At 40.7% G+C, this 22,543-nt stretch overlaps 1 pseudogene; it reads right to left on the bottom strand.

The window, feature by feature from the left end:
- Positions 1–15,606: 15,606 nt before the first annotated feature.
- Positions 15,607–16,520, bottom strand: LOC142443242 (actin, cytoplasmic 2-like; annotated as a pseudogene).
- Between the last annotated feature and the right edge of the window lie 6,023 nt (positions 16,521–22,543).

Below are 22,543 nucleotides of genomic sequence, written 5' to 3'. Positions count from 1 at the left end.
TTTAAACCCATTGTTGTAGCTATCACGTCAGTCCATCTCATTAAGGATTTCCCTACTTTTTCACTTATTTTCTATTTTATTAAGCATGAGATCCTCTTGTAGTGATTAGTTTCGCTCCCCATCATGTGTCCAAAGTAAGCAAGGTGAAGTCTCACTAGCCTCACTTCTGTGGAATGTTTTACTGTACTGGCTTAATTGTTGCTCTGCTTTATTTATCATCATCAGTAAGTGTTTCAACTCCTCCTTTCTTTCATCAAGAAACATTGCGTCATCTCAATATCAAGGTTGTTGATAAACCTTCCTCCAATCCTGATGCCACATTCTCCATATAATCCAGCTTCTTTAATTATTTGCTTAGTATACAGATTAAGTACAGTTGGAAGACAAGTGCCTGACCCATATCTTCTCTGATTTTAAACCATACATCATTACCTTATTCTGCTTGCACAGCTGCCTCTTGCTCCAGGTACAGGTGCCGTATGAGCACAACGAAATATTCCAGAATCCCCTCTCAAGGCTATTCAAAGTTTCTTTTTTTCTTTAATTAATAAATATTTTAATTGGGGCTCATAAAGCTCTTATCACAATCCATACATACATCAATTGAGCAAAGCACCCTTATATATTCGTTGCACTCATCATTCTCATAATTCACCTTCCACTTGGGTTCCTGGAATCAGCTTGGTTTCCCTTTTTCCCCCCTCCCCCTCCCTCCATAGTTTCTTATGATCCCCACAATCAAATACCTCTGCATCGTTAATGAAACACAATTAAATGTCTTTCTGGTATTTTTTGCTTTCTGCCCAATGCCATCTGATATCAGCAATGATATCACTTTTTCCGTCTCCTCTTCTGAATCCTGTTTGAATTTCTAGCAACTTCCTGTCAATACATTGCTGCAATCATTTTTGGATGACTTTCACTAAAATTTTACTGCCATATCATATTAATAATATGTTCTATATTTTTTACATTCTGTTGGGCATCTTTCTTTGGAATGGATACAAATGCAGATCTTTTTCAGTTAGTAGGCCAGCTAACTGTCTTCCAAGTTTCTTGGGATAGATGAGTGAGCACTTCTATTCTTTACTCATAGTCTATATTTTTAGACGTGAAGTTCTGCTGAGCTGAAACCCATTCACTGTAGGTGACTCTGCTGATGTTTGAAATACCAGTAACATCGCTTCTAGCATCACAGCCCCACACAAGCCAACACAGTGCAACCAACTGTCAGAAGACAGGTAGAAACACAGCCCCTGCAATTAGCAAGCAACTTGTTAGATGGTTTTGTGGCTTGATTTGTCCTAATCATTTGCTATTTAGGATCTGAGTCATCAAGGTTCTTTCAGATGAGAAGTTTTGCCTGCTGTCACTGCCGGGTTGACTGGGAGACAGGAAAGAAGGTTGAGCAGGATAGATGAAGCATAATGACAGTTAAAATTTTTCTCCCATGGGATAAATGCATATTTGAATGATTAGGATTTTAAAAATCTGCATTATAACTTAAATATGTTCAGCATTGACTAATACTATCTCCCCTTCATTCCCTCCCCCATCAGTAACATTTTATCAATAACAATTGAGGGTGCATTAAGGAAATTGTGGTGTGGTGCCTTCTCTATATATCATCCATTACCTTTCAAAATATTAACTAGCTAAGGTTGGCTAAAATGCATTAATTCTGTGCCTTCTTTCACCAAAAGAATGGCTGGTGGCTGGTGGTGTAGATATCCAGTCTCTAGTGGGCCTTTTGTTCAGCCTCATAGGAACCCTCTTTTGAGTTTAAGAGCTTTTGCTGGGAATTAAATTATCACACAGTCCAACACGTAAGGTCCCCAATAGAGAGATAAAGAGATAAAACATGTGAAAGAGAAGCACTACCTTGTCATAATCCACCATGACAACGCACCTGCTCATTCTGCTAGGATGGCAAGTGCTGTACTATAAGAATTACTTTGGAACACTTTACCATATTTACACTACATCAGGCTTTGAGCAGATATTTCCTTCAAAATGCACATCCAATCACTCTTCTTGATAAAAATAGGAATTCCAGGACACTTCATTGTGCTCATGAGGAGCTTGTGCATGAATCAAGAAGCCATTTTGCAATGGGAACAAGGGGAAACCGCATGGTTTAATCAGGAAGTTATGCATCAGGGTTGTATTTTCTCACCATACTTATTCAACCTGTGAAGAATTCAGCATGAAGATTAGAGGAAGGTTTATTAACAGTCTGTGATATGCAGTACAGATGTCACAATGTTGCTTTCTGCAAGTGAGGAGGCCTTGAAGCCCTTGCTGATAAAGATCAGGGATTACAGCCTTCAATGTGAATTACAACTCACTGTATCTAAATGTAAAGAAGGCTAAAATGTTCAAACCTGGACCAATAGGTAACATCATGATAAAATGGAGAAGACATTGACATTGCCTGGGATTTTGCCTTGCTTGGATCCACAAATAATGCCCATGGAAGCAAAAGTCAAGCGATCAAAAGATGCACTGCATTGAGTAAGTCTGTTACACAAGATCTCTTCAGAGCAAAGCAAGGATGCTATTTTGAGGACTGAGGTGTGACTGGCTCAAGCCATAGTATTTTCAATTGCCTCATATGGAGGTTAAAGCTGGACATTAAATAAGGAAGATCAAAGAAAAAAACGATGCCTTAGAATTGTGTGCTGATGAAGAATATTGAAAGTACCATGGACTGCCAAAGGACATGCAAAGAGGATAAGACTTCTTATGTACTTTAAACACGTTGTCAGGAGAGACCAGTCCCTGAAGAAGGGCATCATGCTTGGTAAAGCAGAGGGGCAGCTAAAAAGAGAAAGGCCCTTAATGAGATGGATCGATAGATGGCTGCAACAATGACCTGAAGCACAGGAACATCTGGGAGAGTAACGGAGGACCATGCAGTGTTTTGCTCTGCTTGCATAGGGTTGCTATGGGTCAGAACTGATTTGATGGCCCCTACAACGATAACCCAGTCACAATACAGCCTGCATTTTGTCCTTTCAAGCTTCTCAAAACTCCCAGATTATTCAATAGGACATGATTCGAGTCCCTTGAGGATGCCCAAACTTCGATTTCGATGTGTAATATAAAGGGAAGAGTCAGAATTCTCACAAGGATGCTTAGTAAGATGGAAACATCACCTTCAAAAGTGTATATAGCAAGATGGAGAGAATGTCAGGAAATAGTGGTTTTTTTGTATCATTGGAAACAAATAATTACAGTTATCTTTTTTTAATCATTTTATTGGGGCTCATGCAACTCTTATCATAATCCACACATCCATCTATTGTGTCAAGCACATTTGTTGCCATCATTGTTTTCAAAATATTTTATTTCTACTTGAGCCCTCAGTATCAGCTTCTCATTCCCCCCTCTCCCCGACCCTCCTTCCTTCATAAACCCTTGATAATTTATAAATAATTATTTTTTCATGTCTTACACTGACCAATGTCTCCCTACTTTTCTGTTTTCCATCTCCCTGAATTGGGGTTATAGATAGGTCATTGTGATCCATTCTTCCTCTCCCCCTACCTTCCCCTTCCCCTCCTGGTATGGCTACTCTCAATATTGGTCCTGAGGGGTTTATCTCTCCTGGATTCCCTGTGTTTCTAGCTTTATCTGTACCTGTGTACATGCTCTGGTATAGCCAGATTTGTAAGGTAGATTTGGGGTTATAATAGTGAAGGGGGAGAAACATTAAAGAACTAGAGGAAAGCTGTATATTTCATTGGTGCCACCCTGCACCCTGACTGGCTCTTCTCTTCCCCGGGACCCTTCTGTAAGGGATGTCCAATTGCTTACAGATGGGCGTTGGGTCTCCACTTCGCACTCTCCCTCATTCACAATGATATGATATTTTGTTCTGGTTCTTTGAAGCCTTATACCTGACAGTATCGACACCTCATGATCACACAAGCTGCTGTGCTTCTTCCATGTGGGCTTTGTTGCTTCTCAGCTAGATGGCTGCTTGTTTATCTTCAAGTCTTTAAGACCCCAGATGCTACATCTTTTGATATAGGGCACCATCAGCTTTCTTCACCACATTTGCTTATGCATCCACTTTGCCTTCTGCAATCACATTTTTAAATGATTCTGTAACACTCATTAAGAAATTACCCTTGTATATATAGTGACAACCAAGTTGATTTTATCCCCCACAGAAAAGTTTTGTGCAGCATTTTAGTGTTAGTTGTCCTAGGGCCAGTCCCTAGCTCCCGGTGACCCAGGAGCAACAGGTTATAATACTGGGTTTCATTTAGTTTTCATTTGCTGAATTCCCTGGTATCAGTATCCAGGCAATTTTCCTAGTCTGTTTAGTTCAGAAGCACCTCAGAAACTTGTTCAGCCTCATAGAGACATTATTTTGGTTGGAAATTTACCCCCTCTTTACGAATGTAAAGTGAGAATTCCACCATTGAACCACCACATCTTTGCTTTTAACATTAGAAATTAATTAATGTAAATTAACATACAGACTAAATAGAGAAGCAAAATTGTATCCTTATGTCATTTTCAAATCAAAATTGATCAATCACAATAGCTGTTCATAAATTTGAAAAGTCTCAATGTATATAACACATTTTCTTACTCTGATGAAGGTACAGTACTTAGAAAATCATACAGCAAAGATTATACATAACGGTGTCATTAAAGGTATTTCGTCAGCAGCAGAAGTTAGACAATAGTCCCTGCCATCATCAGCTCAGAGATCCCTTAGAGGTGCAGGCAGTTTGACCTCTATCACTAGTCTAGAGGTTGGCGATTAGAACCCACCCAGCTGCGTCATGAAAGAGTCCTGCTCGGTCCAGGCAGAAGTTCTACTCTGTAACAAACGGGGCAGCTATGTGCCAGAATTACCTCAAGGGTCAAGGGTTTGGGGCATTTACTATTTTATTCATCATGACATGTGGTTCATAATTAGTGCAATAAAGAAACATTAATAAATAAAAGAAATAGAGACTGGGAAAGAATTGTGAAAAAGGTCATTTTTTCTTGATGACAGGAAGTAAGAAAGTACATAGTAAGAAAATCCAAGTCTCTACCCCTATGTTCTCTAATTGATAAGAGAGTTGATCAATTTTCTTGAATACAAAATAAATGTGTCTTGATAAATTAGTTATATTTCTTCATAACTTAAGCCAATAGGTGTTAAATATAGAAGATATGGCCTGATTATAAGAAGACCGTGCAAGCAATCTAAAAAGTTCCAGGTCTCGCCCCCAGGGTCCTGTCTCAGGTACATATGTACTTCATCTTTAGATTATGATTCATTCCCAGTTTCCGGGGAACCTAGGTGTACAGAAAATGCAGAATAATAATTGACAAAATAAACAGCTATTCACGATTTTGAAAAGACAATCTCTCAAGAAAATGAATTATACAACACATTTTCTTAAATGGATGAAGATGCTTAAATTGTACGGCAAATAATATACATACAGAATGGTATTATTAAAGGTAGAAAGAGGTTTACAGGCTGGCGTTTTCTAAATCCCTGGACTCATAGATTCACCCATAGATTCACACTGTGAATCCCATGAAACCAGATACAAAATAACACTCTATACCTCTTTAAATAAAGTAAGCAAGCTAGAACAAGATGGCTCCAAAGATGGTTGGAGTTTTGAACAATGGAATGTAAATAAACTGCTAGTGAAATCTTTAAGGTTGTGCCAGATTTTAGGAACTCCAGGGGACTAGCATCTGCAAAATAATTATATTCTTACACTAGTGTTATATTTGTTTTATATAAAATACATTAAATGAAAAGGTATACGTTACCAGCTGCTGTTGAGTTATAAAATATTATTGCTTGTCATCACATCAATTCAGACTCATGGCGACTGACCACATGCAAGTAAAGCTCTATTGGATTTTTCATTTCTCCAGGACCCTCCTAAAGAGCCCAGAAAGATTCTCAGTCAAATATGTTCATGCTTTGTACCACTCAGAACCTCCTATCCCATATTAATCTTTTCTAATGCTCTGTGTTGTCTAGGTGAAAATATATCATTCACATTGTTCTATGAAGTTGTCTGTATTTTTTAAGCTTTTCAAAATTAAAAAGGCATTCAATAATGGGCCACATCTTGATGGAGTTGTTATTTATATGTAGTAAAGGTAAATTAAAAAAAAACATTGGTACACAATCCTTGATACACAATTTATACACAAAACTATCAAAGTGAAGTCATTATTTCATCATATACCCTCCATCTAGAGCTATAACGATTCTGAAGATGGTGATTTCATCCATCTAAACTTTCCATATACTTTGGAGATGTTATCAGGAGATACCAGTCCCCGGAGAAGGACATCATTGTTGGTCAAGTGGTGGGGCATCAAAAAAGAGGAAGGTTCTCAATGAGATGGATTGATAGAGTGGCTCCAACAGCAAGCTGAAACATAAGAACAATTGTGAGGGTGATGTGCGTCTTGGTGGTGTTTTGTTCTGTTAAACACAGGGTCACAATGAGTCAGAACTGACTTTATAGCACCTAACAACAGCATCAACTTCTGCGAAAAAGTCTGCGTTCTTTGGTTTACACCCTGTGAACATGGCAGTTTTAGCATCTTGGATGAACTCAAATTGTGTTCCTTTCAAATGGTCTTTGGATTTGGGGGCCAATGGATAGGATAAGGTTTTCTAATTAAGTTCTGAGAGGCCCGCCCTTGCTACCCTTGCGGAATGAGCAAGACACATTTTCTGATGAATAAAAACTCCTGGGCACAAATTTCCTGACCAGTTTCTCACCAATCGAGTTTTCAATTTTCTTAAAAGTTCTTCCTCCTACCACACCAAGGAAAAACACTAAAGGGGTGCAACAGAACAGCAAGGGAATGGAGTGGCAAGGTCTCCAGGGAATGGTGAAGGTGGACTTTGGGGCCAGGGCGTGGTGCCCCAACAGTCTGAACTGGAAAACACTCCTAAAGGCCAACAAACAATCCTTGAACTAACTACAAGCGCTTCTTTCTTGTGTTTATTTTCATTGTTTTGTTGTTGATGATGTTTTGTTTTTTTGTTTGGTTTTGCTCTGTCTTGTTTGTCTGCATGTTATCTCTGCAGGTCTGTCTAAATAAGATAGGCTGGATGAACAATCTGGAGGAGAAAACAATGGGACTGAGAGTTCCAGGGGTGGGCATGGGAGAGTGGAGGTGGGGGGTAAGTTAGTGGTGTTAACTAACCCAGGGACAGGGGAACAACAAGTGATCCAAATCAGTGGTGAGGAGGGCGTAGCAGGCTTGATAGAGCTTGATCAAGGGTAATGTAACCAAGAGGAATTACTGAAACCCAAATGAAGACTGAGCATAATAGTGGGACAAGAGGAAAGTCAAAGGAAATAGAGGAAAGAACTAGGACGCAAAGGGCATTTATAGAGGTCTAAATAAAGGCATGTACATATGCAAATATCTTTATATATGAGGATGGAGAAATAGATCTATGTATATATATTTTTAGGTTTAGGATTAACGTAGCAGAAGGACATTGGGCCTCCACTCAAGTACTCCCTCAATGCAAGAATACTTTCTTTTATTAAACTGGCATTCTATGATGCTCACCTTTCCGACCCAAGCGCCGAAGACAAAGCTGGTAAATAAACAAATGTGATGAAGATAGTTGATAGTGTCCAGCTATCAAAAGATATAGCGTCTGGGTTCTTAAAGGCTTGAAAGTAAACAAGCGGCCATCTAGCTCAGAAGCAACAAAGGCCACATGGAAGAAGCACACCAGCCTGTGTGATCACGAGATGCTGAAGGGATCAGTTTTGAGGCATCATCAGAACAAAAAATCTTACAGTGAATGAGGGGGTTAGTACGGAGTGGAGACCCAAAGCCCATTTGTAGGCCAATGGATATCCCCAATGGATATCTCCTCGGGGAGGAGACGAACCAGTCAGGATGAGATGTAGGAACAATAAAACATACAACTTTCCTCTAGTTCCTAAATGCTTCCTCCTCCCCAACTATCATAACCCAAATTCTACCTTACAAACCTGGCTAAACCAGAGGATGGACACTGGTACAGATAGGAACTGGAAACACAGGGAATCCAGGGCAGATGATCCCTTCAGGACAAGTGGTGTGAGTGGCGATACTGGGAGGGTGGAGGGAGGGTAGGTTGAAAAGGGGGAACCGATTACAAGGATCTACATGTGACCTCCTCCCTGGGGGACAGACAGCAGAAAAGTGGGTGAAGGGTGATGTCGGACAGGGCAAGATATGACAAAATAATAATTTATAAATTATCAAAGGTTCATGAGGGAGGGGGAAGTGGGGAGGGAGTGGGGAAGAAGAGGAGCTGATGCCAGAGGCTTAGGTGGAGAGCAAATGTGTTGAGAATGATGAGGGCAATGAATGTACAAAAGTGCTTTACATCATTGATGTATGTATGGATTGTGATAAGAGTTGTATGAGCCTCTAATAAAACGATTAAAAAAGTTCTTCCTAAAAAGACTCCATGATCATCCTGGATCCTTAGAGAAAAGCTACCAAGATTATTCCTTTGTAATTCCAAAAAAAATGTTGATATAATCTGAGTTGACTTCTCTGCTTTGAAATGAAGTGGTCCAGCAGATCCTCTAGGAAGTCAGTGTTGTTCTGATTGGATGAAAATACTTGTATGAGTGTCAGGGGAAGGCATGATGGAGATGACTTGTCACAGTCACCACTGATCTCAGAGGCATGCGTAAACATGTTTGTTTTATAATAAATCCACACAGGTATAAACCCGAATCCCAGGAACAAAACTATTGCTAAGGCCTGTGTGTGTGTGTGTGTGTGTGTGTGGAGATGGGTACACACCAGAAATAGTACATGAAATATGATTACCAGAAGCAAAAAAAATGGGGGAATTTTTGACTTTTAGTTATAGAACAGGGAGACGTAGACATAATGTGTTCTGAAAGAATTATAAGCATGAGTCCATATGTTTTGAAAGAACTTCCAGTTTACATTACTTTTTTCTGATACATGGCTATACTTTTCGATTTTACATCTTACTGAGGGCTTCTGGAATTCTTTTATAATTTAGCCACTTCACTGGAAAGGTACAACTATCAGAATGTTGACATAAGTAGTGTGTTCTATTTGTAGTAAGAATTAAGTTTATTCCAAAGAAAATAAAATTTTCTACAAGATATTTGCATTTCATCATCTTATAAAATTACAACAGCAATGATTAACATTGTTTATCCAATGACTAGTCTTATAAAAATGAAACTAACTGAAAACTCTTCAGTTATTTGAGCTTATATCTCATAAAAAAGTTACTACATTCCTCCCCAAACCTTAAGACACCATCTGGTTTATCTTTTCAAATATATGGAGGCGTACCCTCTCTCTCTAAGTATCAATGCACTGTCTTCGAAGGAAACATTTCCTTAAAGCTTCACAGAAATCTCCAGTCCTTCCAATATATCTTTTTGGCAGCACTTTTAAAAAAAGTTAATTTTCATAATACAGCGTTAGGACACTTCAGTTAGTGGACCACGCCAGCAGAACTTGTACCTTCGTCAGGAAATTAGAGTTCTATTTGGGGCACTTGATGCAGGGACATGCAACTCTTAATTTCCTAAGGATAATGGAATGAGGATTTGACCTGGTACAGCCGTCTGAGGGCACCGATGAGAACATTGTGTGCACTCTGATTACCACTCAGTGCTCTGTAGCCCAGTTTCTCCCCTTGAGGCTGCACGGTAGGACGTTTATATCACACAGCACACAGCAGAGTGCTTTCATGGAGTAGCTAGTCTATGTCTGTTCTTTCTACCTAATACAGATCAAGAGTACCAGTAAGTTCTTGATAAGAGTTGTTGACCATTTATGCCCAGGACTTGACTTCATTTTCTTCCAAGATTGAAGTTAGACCAGACAGACACACAAAAAGATTTTTATCATCTGGGATATCTGCTTTGTTACGAGCAATTGTGTCAGGTTTCAAGGCCATCCTCTTTTCTCTGTGTGACCATGGTTTCAGCTTTATCCCACGTAACTTCCTTTAAGGGGGAACCTAATTTTAGACTTTGTGACTTTCAACATATAGAAATTAATTAGGAAATGGCAATATGGTTCGTGAAGCCTGACCCAATTGAGGGCTAATCGAGTAGTGTTCTAACATCTTTATCCTCCTTGATTGAATTAAAACTATTTTTACTAAGCGTCGAATACTTGGGGGCAATGGAGAACTGAGTCTATGCAATGGTTTCATAGAACTTGATGTAATATGACTTATAATTTAATGGTTACGTTAAAGGATAATAGTTATAATAGGAACCTGGGTTAAGTGATAGAATATGAGAACATCAACAAGAATATGATTGCTAATATTGTTATAAGCTGCCCTTGAGTTAGCCGCTGACTCGTGGGCACAAAAGAACAAAAGGGCTGCCCGGCCCTGTTTTTTAAAAAAAATAGATGATCACACCAAAGTCTGTCTTTGTCTTTGTTTTCTAGTGCTGTTATGATAGAAATGCTCAAGTGGATGGTTTTAACACAGATTAGGAGGTTGCTGTACACAAGTACTGCCTTTCATCGTTGTCCAATCATAAGTGCATCATTTTCTTTGAAACCTTGCCAGAAGAATATTTAATGTCCATATTTCTAGCAACATTACCTTGTTGGCACCATGTGTATTCTCTAAGATGATAGAGAATGTCTCTATACCTCTCCTACTTTGCTATGTGCCCTCTCCAGAATTGCATTGGATATACCCACATCGATCACCAATCTCTTCAAGGCAATGTAGGCTCTTACTAGGAGGTGCCACAAGGAGATGGCTTTAGCATACAGCAATTCATGGTTTTGCCGTATTTGGGAAGTCTGAATTAATGTTATCAACTCTATGGGAAGGCTTGCTCTCTGTGTGTCAGCTGGCAGGGAGGGACGGAGGCTTGGTTTTGCGGTTTCTTGGAGATATGCCACATATCCTTCTTCTGAAGCTTGCTCAATGCTTAACAATATGCATCGTGCACTCGTTGCAAGGGGACATTGGCTAAAACAATGTAACCCATTTTTTCCTATGGGAGGCTAAACTAGTTCCCTTGACTCAAACCATTACTTCACAGAAAATACTATTCTGAAAATCAAAAGGCGTTCTCCTTTCCCTGTAAACCACATGACAACTAGTATGGCCCACGTCAAAATAACCAAATGCACCAGTCACTCTTGCTGCCTCAACTGTACCAGTGGAAGCTGAAAGCAAAATATCAATTATTCTACCTGTTCCCTGAGAATTATTGGGTTGCTTGTTTTCATGAGAAATATCTGTAAAGTTCCAATTCTGTGGGACAAGAACAGACTTTTATTTCTGGAAGGATAATTTATTTCACTAGTATCCTTGGTATACAGTGCATTTCTTTATATCAATGTCCCCCAAACTCAACAAACTCACTGGAACTGAGTCAGTTCTGACTCATAGAAACCCTATAAAACAGGATAGATGCCCTCCTCCCCCTGTGGGTTTCTGAGACTGTAATTATTTATAAGAGCAGAACGACTGTAATTATTTACATAAAAGAAGCTGGCAGATTCTAACTGCTGACCTTGTGTGTAGTAGTCTGGCATGTAACCCATACCACCACCGGGGCTCTCTATCAGTATTTATCCTAGATTAAAGTAGATCCCATAATCTTGCTTAAAAATCTGCTAACATTATTCCAAGAGTGAGATTATAAAATGTTCCCTTTTTAGAAAATGCATGCAATTTAAACTTTAAAAGTCAAAGTGTTAAAGTTGAAGTTCAACTTTATTGTCACTGCAATACATTAACTAACTAACTCACTGCCATCCACTCAACTACCACTCCTAGTGACCCAATAGGACAGGACAGAGCTGCCCTTGAGGGTGTCTGAGACCGTGACTCTTTAAGGGAGGAAAAATCCCCTTCTCTTGTCCTTGAAGTGGCTGGTGGTTTTGAACTGCTGACCTTGAGATTAGCAACCCAACGCATTACCATTAATACAAGAACGTCACTGATTTTTCCATTAAATTGTAGAACACAATTTAACATTAACTTTCCAAATGTTGCTGTTTTTAGGTGCTCTCAGGGGGGTTTGGCTCACAGCTACCCTATGGACAACAGAATACAACACCGCTCAGTCCTTGGCCATCCTCACAATTGTTGCTGTGTATGAGCCTATTTTTGCCTCCACTGTTATCAATCCATTTTGTTGAGTGTCTACCTGTTTTTTTGCTGACCTCCTTTATCAAATGTGATGCCCTTTGCCCCAAACTGGTCTCTCCTGAAAACATGTTCAAACGACAGGAGAATAAGTCTGGTCACTTTTGCTTCTAAGGAACATTTCAATTATATTTCTTCCAAGACAGATGTGCTCGTTCTCCTGGCAGCCCACGGTACATTCCATGTTCTTTGCAGCACAATTCAAATGTATCGAGTCTTCCGTGGCCTTTCTTATTCTTTGGGCAGCTTTCACATGCACATGAGGCAATTGAAAATACCATGACCTGAGTTCACTGCACCTTAATCCTCAAAGTGACAGCTTGCCCTTTATAAACAGCCATGCAGCAGATATGCCAATGTAATAGATCATTTGGTTTCTTGCCTGCTCCTTCCATGAGCATTGATTGTGTAACGAAGCAAGATGAAATCCACGGCAACTTCAATCTTTTCTTATTTATCACGATATTGTTCACTGGTCCAGTTGTGAGGATGTTTTTTTTTTATTTACATTTCAGTTGCAATCTATACCGAAGGCTGCAATCCTTGATCTACCTCAACAAGCACTTCAAGTTTTCCTCACTCTCAGCAACTGAAATTGTTTTATATCCATATCTCACACTGTACATACGTCTTCCTCTGATCATGGTGTTCAGTTCTTCATATAATCCAGCTTCTCCGAATATTTTGCAGCATACAGATTGAATAGATTTCATGAAAGTAAACAACACTGACACACACCTTCCTTATTTTAAACCAGTCAGTTTTATGTTGCTCTGTTTAAAAGATTGCCTCAAGGCCCATGCATAGGTTCCTCATTAGCACAATGAAGGGTTCTGGAATTCCTGTTCTTCTCAACATTATTAATAGTTCATTATGACCCACACAGATGAACACTGTTGCATAGTCAACAAAACAAATAAAGATCTTTCTGGTATTCTCTGCTTTCAGTCAAGATCTATCTGATGTTGGCAATGATATGTCCCTTGTGCCCTGTTCTCTTCAGAATCCAGCTTGCCTTTCCTCATCAATGTACTGTTGCAACTGTTTTTGAAATAGGTCCAGCAAAATTTAACTTGTATCTCACACGAGTGATGCAGTCTATTGAGTCACCTTTATTTGATATGGGTATAAATATAAATCTCTTTCAGTTAGTTGGTCAGGTATTTGCCTTCCAAATTTTTTGGCATAGATTAGCAAGTACTTCCAGCGCTCTATCAGCTTGTTGAAACATTTCAGTTGGTAGTCTGTCAGTTCCCTTAATTCCTACAGCTTTGGTGATTGTGTGTGCGTGTGTGTGTGTATGTGTGAATGTGTGTGTGTCTAATGTCTTTAGAGAAACTTGGACTTCTTCCTTCAGTTTCATTTGTTGTGGATCATATGCTACTTCTTGATGTGGTTGAATGTTGCTGCTTCTTGCATCATTAAATATTTTTCCTATATATCCTTAGTATTTCAACTCAAGGCTTGACTTTTACTTCAGTGTTTTCAGCTTTAGTTGTGCTGAGCAAACTCACTTCCTCATCTCTTCTCTTTGCTTCCGTCTTCTGAACTGACCTCTCGCCCTTCCATTCAAGTGGCCCAGCAACTTAACTTGGAAGCCATTGCGTTGATGGATTCTTTTTTTTTTTTAGCATACTCCAATGAAAGGAAAACAAACGTATTACTAAAAGAACTTCTCTGTAATCATCCACTAATCGTAGATGTGTTTAAACATTGTTGTTTGGAATAAGTCCGCACATGTATGAACTGAAACTTTCATAGTGAAACCCTTGCATCTCTGTTAGCTAAAATGCTTATTAAAATTTTGTCTGCCTTATTTTATATGAGAGAAAGACAAGGTTTTCTACTCCTGGAAAGGGTTCTGGCCTCAGAAATCCAAAAACAGTTCTGTTCTGTCCTATTGAGTCACTGTGAGGCACAATCGACTTAACAGCAGTGAGTTTGACTATTGCTAAATTACTTTCAGTAATATTATATTTCCCTGTGATATTAATGTTCTTAGATAATTTCTACATTTCATTGGATCATCTTTCTTTGGTATGCTCATGGATATGGACTGCTTCTACTTAGCTGGCCAGATTTCTTGGCATAGACAAGGGAGCAACCTAGTTTTTTATCATTTATTGAAACACCACCTTTGGTAGTCTACACCTCTGGGAGCCTTGTTTTCTGTTAATGCCCTGGTGCAGCTTGGATTTATTTCTTCAGTCTCATAGGTTGCTGAAAATACACTATATCAAGAGGTCATTAAATACTACCACCACCACCCCTACTCTTGGTACAATGACTTTTCAACTCAAAATTTGAATTTTTCTTCAGTTCTTTCAGTTTGAGACGTTCCAAGGGTTTTCTTCCCCCTTTCCCCCAACTCCTGATCTTTGCACATATTTAATGCAGGCTCCCTTTAATATGTATTAATAGAAATCTAAAGTAGTACAATTTTTCTATCTAGTAAGATGTCTAATTTCACTATGCATTCTAAACTTATTTTTATGAGTTCAAATATTGTTGATGTTAAATGCCATTAAGTCATGCTGACTAATAGCAACCCCATGTACGACAGAACAGAATGATGCCTTGTCTTGTGCCATTGTCGCACATTATTGCAGGCACAGTGTCAGCCAGACTTGGGGAGGGTATTTCACTTTTTGCTAACCCTCTTCAGTGGTTCTCAGGCTTCCTAATGCCGCGACCCTTTAACATAGTTCCTCATGTTGTGGTGACCCTCTCAACCATAAAATTATTTTCATTGCTACTTTTTTTTCCTTAAGGTGTGCACTTTTATTGAACTGGTCAAGTCAGTGTACAGGTAAAGCCCTGGTTCCTCCACATCTAACCAACCCAGGGGAACGCAAAAGCCTTCATATTTTTCTAAATTTGGGGAAACAAAAAAGGAGGGGGCACCCAATGGCTGACCATTCAAAAGGAAACTTAAAAAACAGAGAGAAAAGTATTAAGGTGGTGGAATTATGTAAACAAACAAACAGACCTTGGGTTACATAATTTACACAAAAGCAATGCGCTTGTCCCTTGCTCCCCTGTGTGGGCTTGGAGGACTGGACCCCCATCTTGGGAAACGTGGAGTGGGGCCGGCTTTGGAGAAGGGCTAGAGTCTCCCCTCACCTGGCATCGCATGGCTTTTGGAATGACTATTTACAAAAGAAAAACGCAATCATGTACACGCAGAGTCCTGGCCACGTTGTAGAACTTGGGGATGCTCGCTCCCTCTGCTGTCACCCTCACCGTTCCAGTTTTTAAATCCCGAGTCAAGCGCCAAAACAAAAACAAAAACTGAAAAAAATAAAACAAAACCAAACAGATAAAGCCATGCCATGCCAATCTCACCTTTTTTTTTTTTTCTGCGCAAGTTTTCTCAAGAAAGGGTGTAACTCAGCTAAGGGACAGTCCGCCTAGAAGCATTTGCGGTGGAAAATGGAGGGGCCAGACTCGTACTCCTGCTTGTTGATCCACGTCTGCTGGATGGTGAACAGCGAGGCCTGGATGGAGCTTTGGATCCACCCGGAGTACTTGAGCTCCGGGGGAGCAATGATCTTGATCTTCGTCGTGCTGGGCGCCAGCGCTGTGATCTCCTTCTGCATTCTGTCGGCAATGCTGGGGTACATGGTGGTGCCACCGGACAGGACTGTGTTGGCGTAGAAGGAGGGATGGAAGAGGGCCTGGGGCACGGAAACGCTTGTTGCCAATGGTGATGACCTGTCTGTCCACGGGCAGCTCATAGCTCTTCTCCAGGAAGGAGGAGGCGGCGGTGGCCATCTCCTGCTCGTAATCCAGGGCGACCTAGCAGAGCTTCTCCTTGATGTCACCCACAATGTCCCGCTCGCCCGTGGTGGTGAAGTTGCAACCCCGTTCCATCGGGATCTTCATGAGGTAGTCGGCCAGGTCGCCGCCAGCCCGGTCCAGATGGAGGATGGCGTGGGGTGGGGGGCATGCCCCTCGTAGATGAGCACATTGTGGGTGTCCCCATTGCCGGAATCCATCACAATGCCAGTGGTACGGCCAGAGGCATAGAGGGACAGCACGGCCTGGATGGCTATGTCCATGGCGGGGGTGTTGAAGGTCTGAACATGATCTGGGTCATCTTCTCTTGGTTGGCCTTGGGGCTCATGGGGGCTTTGATCAGCAGCACGGGGGGCTCCTCTGGAGCCACGCGGAGCTCATTGTAGAAGGTGTGGTGCTAGATCTTCTCCATGTCGTCCCAGTTGATGATGATGCCATGCTCAATGGGGTACGTGAGGGTCAGGCTGCCTCTCTTGCGCTAGGCGTCGTCGTCCACGTAGGAGTCCTTCTGGCCCATGCCCACCATCATGCCCTGATGCCGGGGACGTCCTACGATGGATGGGAAGACAGCCCAGGGGCATTGTCACCCGTGAAACCCAAATGAGACTTTTGTAAAACATCTGAGGTATTATATGACGTGGATTCCGAACATTTACAATGCAGAAATGCATAGTAAAAAAAAAGAAGGGGTCATTTTAATTTTTTCAGAGTATATAACAAAGCAAATGGAAAGCAAAAAAAGAAAAGACAAAAATATAAATGTGCAGTGTTGTGAGAAACTGAGCACCTGGACAGAAGTACAGGCAGCCTGCTCCCAGCACTCATGACCACGGGATTGGCACAGCAACCCTCGAGTGAGGCACGCCTCCACAGTCTGAAATATGGGAAAGCACCTCAGGACAAGACATTCCGGGAAGGACAGTTCTCCACAGAACACCTGCTCCATGAATGCTAATATCAATCTGTATCCCACAGACACCTGACTCCTCAACTACCCCATTAAAGGATGCTTATCTCTAAGAGCATTTGCTCCCTCTCTTCCTTATCAAGGAGCATTTGCACCGCTTATGTCTTACATGCTTGATACTCCCTTTGAAGTGCTGCCTTTGAAGACTTGGAATATTAAAGATTATTACACTGCCCGTTTGTTTGATGTGTATGTATACCATACCAAGAGGCTTGCATGCCTTAAGAGGTATAAAACTCGGTTGTTGAATAAACATGAGGCCCTTCTCCCTTAGCTTACTTCTTTTGAGCACAGAGTCGAGAACCCCTTTTCTGTCTTCTTTGTTCTCTTTAATTGTGCATGTTGCTCTGCAGGGCCTATGAAACACTTGTGTTTGAAACTAGAACACCTGAACATCAACCAAAAATGCACTTCTCTGTGGATACGGATTTCTCAACGTGAGCACGGTTTGGGTTAGATATCTCATTGCTTGTTAAAGTAAAAAGACGGCCAAACAGAGGGAGACTTTCAACAAGATCTATTGACACCGTGGCTGTGACAATGGACTCACACATATGAACAATTATGATGATGATACAGGACTGGACAGTGTTTAGTTCTGTTGTCCATGGGGTTGCTATGAGTCAAAACGGACTCCAAAGAACCTAACAACAACAACAACAACAACAATAACAACAACAACTCATTGTTGTAAGTGTGGTGGCAGATTCGAATCCTGTAGCCTGAGCATCATCCCTGCCTTCTATCCTGTAGATGCCAGTGACAATCCTCCGTCCCCCAGTTACAAAAACCAGAAACAGCTCTCAACTCCCAAACCAACTGTACTCAGGTCAACTCAAACTCCTCATGACTCCATAAGGCAGAGTAGAAGTACTTGTGAGGGTTTCTGAGGGTGTTAGTCCTATAACAGCAGAAAATCTCATTGTTTGGCTGAGTGGCAGGTGGGTTTCAATTGCTGACCTCTGCTTGGAAGTCCAATGTATAACCAACTACACTAAATTCCAGGCCTTGCTAAATGTCCCCTGGAGGACTTTCTTTCTTTAAATATTAATTGGGAGTTATTACATATATCATATAATTCCATAGTTCAATCACATCAAGTAGTATTGTGCAATTGCTACCACAATCAGTTTCCAAACATTCTTTACCTTCCTGGACTCCTCGACAATTTCTCCTTTTTCACCACCCCCTTAACCCCCCCCTGAAAATCCCCTTATTCTACTTGCTGTCCCTATAGGTTCATCAATGCTGGGTTTCATATACTGAAAAACAGAAAAATATATAACACATCTTCAAGAGGATGGCCTCTCAATGATATAACACCTCTGAGATAAGCAAACCCTAATATGAACAAACAAAAACAAAACAAAATGTTGAAAACCAGATCAGGTCCAGCATACATCAGAGGGGGCAATCAACTGACAACGTTTGAACTGCTCAAGGCAGGTTTATCCCTTTGATCTTCTATACTCATCTCTCCACTGCGCTTTGTCCCCATTCCTCCCTCATGAATAGGGGAAGATCTCTCGAAGCACATTTCTTATGTATTTCCCGCATATGTATCTTGGGCTCCCACGGTCATCCACAGCTTTCTACAAACCAGATTCTCACAATTTAGGGTCTGATACTAATCCCTCCTTTGACTTGGGATTGTGTGATTTATAATCCTTCAGTGACCGATGATAGTGTGCTTCCATGTGGACATCGTTCATATCTCAATTAGATGGCTGCTTGTTTGGAGACAAGCCTTTCAGGCCCCAGATGCTATTTTATCTGATAACTGGGCACCATCTCATTTCTTTTTTTTTTTTTACCATCTCATTTCTTTGCCACATTTTGCCATAGCACTCATCTTCGGTGGTAGTTACATAATCTGTTGTCAATTTGAGAGGATTAAGGGTGAAGGGGTGGAGTGTAGCCTATCAATCAGGTCATAGCTTGATGGCCTCATTTGGAGGTGCTAAGGAGATAAATAGCTCGCTGGAGGTGGGACACATGCTTAGTCCCTGCAGGATGGTTCTTGTTGACAAGACACAGGGAAATAGGCTGATGGCGCCAGAGCCTCAGAGCTGGAGAAGCCAGGTGGAGACCCCTGCCAATGCTGAGGTGCTTACACTGCCACTGGATCCATAAGACTTTCCACCCACTGGCCTGTGATCGTCCTGCATTTGGCATCATTGCATGCATTTCATGGGCCTGAAGAGGAATTTATAGATTGGTATCAGACATATAGGCTAATACCTGACTTATGAACTTGATCTGGACTAGGCTGGGATATTTTCTCAATATTCAATTGCCCTGATATATAAAACTCTTTCTTATACACATATGAGTGTCTCTTCGGGTTTGTTTCCCTAGTTAACCCAGACTTACATATCGTCTGTGTTCCCTTCTTGAGGGTGAGCATTGAGCAGAGCATAATGTAAGAACTAATTATTCTTAAGTTGGAGCTAGGATTTAGTATGAGCCCCAAATCCATTCCTAGTTTATGCTTGTTTGATTTTTTTTTATGTCCCTGGCTCCCTTTTGAAACCTCCCTGTTAATTTATGGTAGAAAGTCTTATTGATCATCCCTCTGAGGGATAATGATCTCAAATTAAATAGTCTTTGATTAGCCCCAGGTACTAATTTTTTAAAGCTCCATTAAGAGAGGGATATTGGGCCAATGCAGGCTAACTTCATATCACAATACCTAAATTAGTCACTTGTACAAAATCAGTCCTTTTTGGCTGGGTGCTATTTACACAAACAATGGGGTGTAATTGTTAGGGAAATTTATGGTAATAATCACTGAGAATGTCTGTCACAGGTTTGCTGGAATAATACTTATCTTGATATAGCATATAGGATATTGATGTAGCAAGACCATATTTGTCCACCTACCAATAGTTCAACAATCTTGTTGCACCTGTCTACTGCTTCTTCAGACACCATGCATTTTCAGACTTAAGCACAATTGATAAGTTCAGTTCACCCAGTGAAGTTTCTGCATTGGATCTCACTGATGCAGCCTCTGGAGCATGCTGTGTACCCTGAAGATCCAGGATGTAATGCCCCAGAGTTTTACAACATCCTGGGTCCCCAGGATGCACCCAGAAGCCGAGGCCAATGTGGACCATTCAGTGCACACCATCAAAGACACTCCCTGCCTATTGTCCCCAAAAGCATTTTCAGTCATTTCCCCCCACAATTGGAAATCAGTCCTCCATTTTTTCCTTTCAACAAACATTCATTTGTGTTCCCTCAAGCATGTTTGATCCTCTTGCCCTCTTCTGACTTGTTTTCCCCTCCAAATCCCTCATTCCTCTGATAGGGCTGCTTTCCTGTCTGGTAAACAAAACCACTCATGGTTATTTTGATTTGCATTTTCCAGATGGCTAGTGAACAGCAGCATTTCCTCACTAGCCATTTGCGTGTCATCCTTTGTGAAGTAACGGTTCAGGTCCCGTGCCCACCTGCTCAGAGGATTATCAGGATTTTTCTTGTTGTAGGCTTATAGTATACAGTAGAGTTTAGTAATTAGTCCTCTGTCCGTTATGTTATTCCTAAATAGTTTTCCCACTCTGTGGGCTCTGTTTTTACTCTTTTAATGAAGTCTTTTGATTTATACCAGTGTTTTCTTTTTAATAAGCCCACTCATACTCATCTATTTTATTCTCCAAGTGTATTCCCTTTGTTACCTCTGAGAGCCGTGTATGCCTTGTGCTAGGCCACTTAGATTTGTTTCCGTTTTCTCACTGATGATCCCGATAGTCTTGGGTTTTACATTTAGGTCTTTGATCCAACTCGAGTTTGTTCTTGTGCCTGGGGTGAGATATGGATCTGGTTTCATTCTTCGGCAGCTGGGTATCAAGTTTTCCCAGCTCTATTTATTGAGAGGGCCATCAGCTTCCCATGTAATGCTTTTGGGGTCTTGTCAAAAATCAGTTGTCTGTACGTGGATGTAGATCCCTTTTGGTTTCTTGCAGCAATGTTCTGTAGTTTGCTTTATACAGATCTGGTTTTTGGTTTATTCCTAGGAATTTCCGCTATTGTCAATGGTATTGTTTCCTTGATGTCTCCTTCAGTGTTCTCATCACTGGTATATAGGATTCCAATTGAGTTCTGCTTGTTAATCTTGGGTCCTGCTACTCTACTGAACTCCTCTATTGTTCCCAGCAATCCTATTGTGGACACCTTGGGATTCTTATTATATAAAATTAGATAGTCTGTAAATAGCAAGTCTCACTTCTTTGCCCAATTGTACTCCTTGATTTCTTGCAGTTGTCTTATGGTACTGGCAATGTCTTCCAGCACAATGTTGATTAAAAGTGGGGATAAGGAATTTTCTTGACATGGTTCCTTGTTCAATGGAAATTGTTTCAGCTTTTCTACATTGAGAAAATATTGGCTATTGTTTTTCATATATACCTTTGATTGTGTTGTAGATTTTACCTGCTAATCCTATTTTCTTTAAAGCTTTTATTAGGAATGGGTGTTGGATATTGGCAAATGTGGTTTTTTTGTGTGTGCATCAATCGATAGGATCATGCTTCATATCTTTTTCTTGTTGATGTGGTGGATTGCCTTAATTGTTTTTCAAATGTTGAACCATCCCTGTATCCCTGATATGAATCCCACTTTGTCATTATACATTAAAAAAAATAAGTTGTTGGCATCAATAGTAAAGATTTTGTTGAGAATTTTTGCATCTATTTTCATGAGTGTGGTAGTTATATCATCTGGTGTCAATTTGGGACTTGAGAGGATTAAGAGTGAAGAAGTGGAGTCTAGTCTGTCCATTGGGTCATGGGCAATGAAGTCTCTGTGTGGGCATGGCCTTTTCCTGAGAATTCTGGGAAATTTGGTATTTCCTCCTTGGAGGTGGGGTACACCTCTATCTGGGTTCACTCCCTGGAGGACATTGCAGCTGGCAAGACAGATGGAACTACACTAGTGCCCAGAGCTAGAGAAACCACATGGACCTATCCTGATACAACCGCTGAAGCTGGAGAAACCACTCAGAGACCTCTGCCCATGCTGAGATGCTTACAACATCCCTGGATCCAAAGACTTTCTACCCACTGGCCTGTGATCTTCCTGCACTTGTTGTCATTGCATGTGTTTTATGTGTCGGGCAAGGACTTTAAAAATTGGTATCAGACCTATGAGCTAATATTGGACTTCAAGACTTGATCTGGACTGGGCTGGTATGTTTTCTCAATATTCAACTGCTCTTGTATATAAACCTCTTTATTATTTACATATGAGTCTCTGTGAATTTGTTTCTCTAGTCTACCCAGACTAACACAATAAGGGATATTGGTCTGTAGTTCTCTATCTCTGTGGGTTTTTGCCTGAAGTTGGTAATAGAGTTATGCTGGCTTCATAAAATGAGTTTGGGAGTTTGCTGTTCCTTTCTATGTTTTGGAAGAGTTTGTGTTGCATGACCTTATCTTTTCTTCTTTTGCTATGAGTCTGGTCAAGTTCTTAATGTCCATATGCATTAATTTGGGGAAATAGTGTTTTTCTTTTTTATAATCATTTTATTGGGGGCTCGTACAATTCTTATCACAATCCATACATATATCCATTGTGTCAAG

The sequence above is a fragment of the Tenrec ecaudatus genome, chromosome 3, assembly GCF_050624435.1.
Source record: "Tenrec ecaudatus isolate mTenEca1 chromosome 3, mTenEca1.hap1, whole genome shotgun sequence".
NCBI classification, from domain to species: domain Eukaryota; kingdom Metazoa; phylum Chordata; class Mammalia; order Afrosoricida; family Tenrecidae; genus Tenrec; species Tenrec ecaudatus.
Note: the sequence above shows the minus strand (reverse complement) of the source record. Positions and strands in the feature narration are given on the sequence as shown.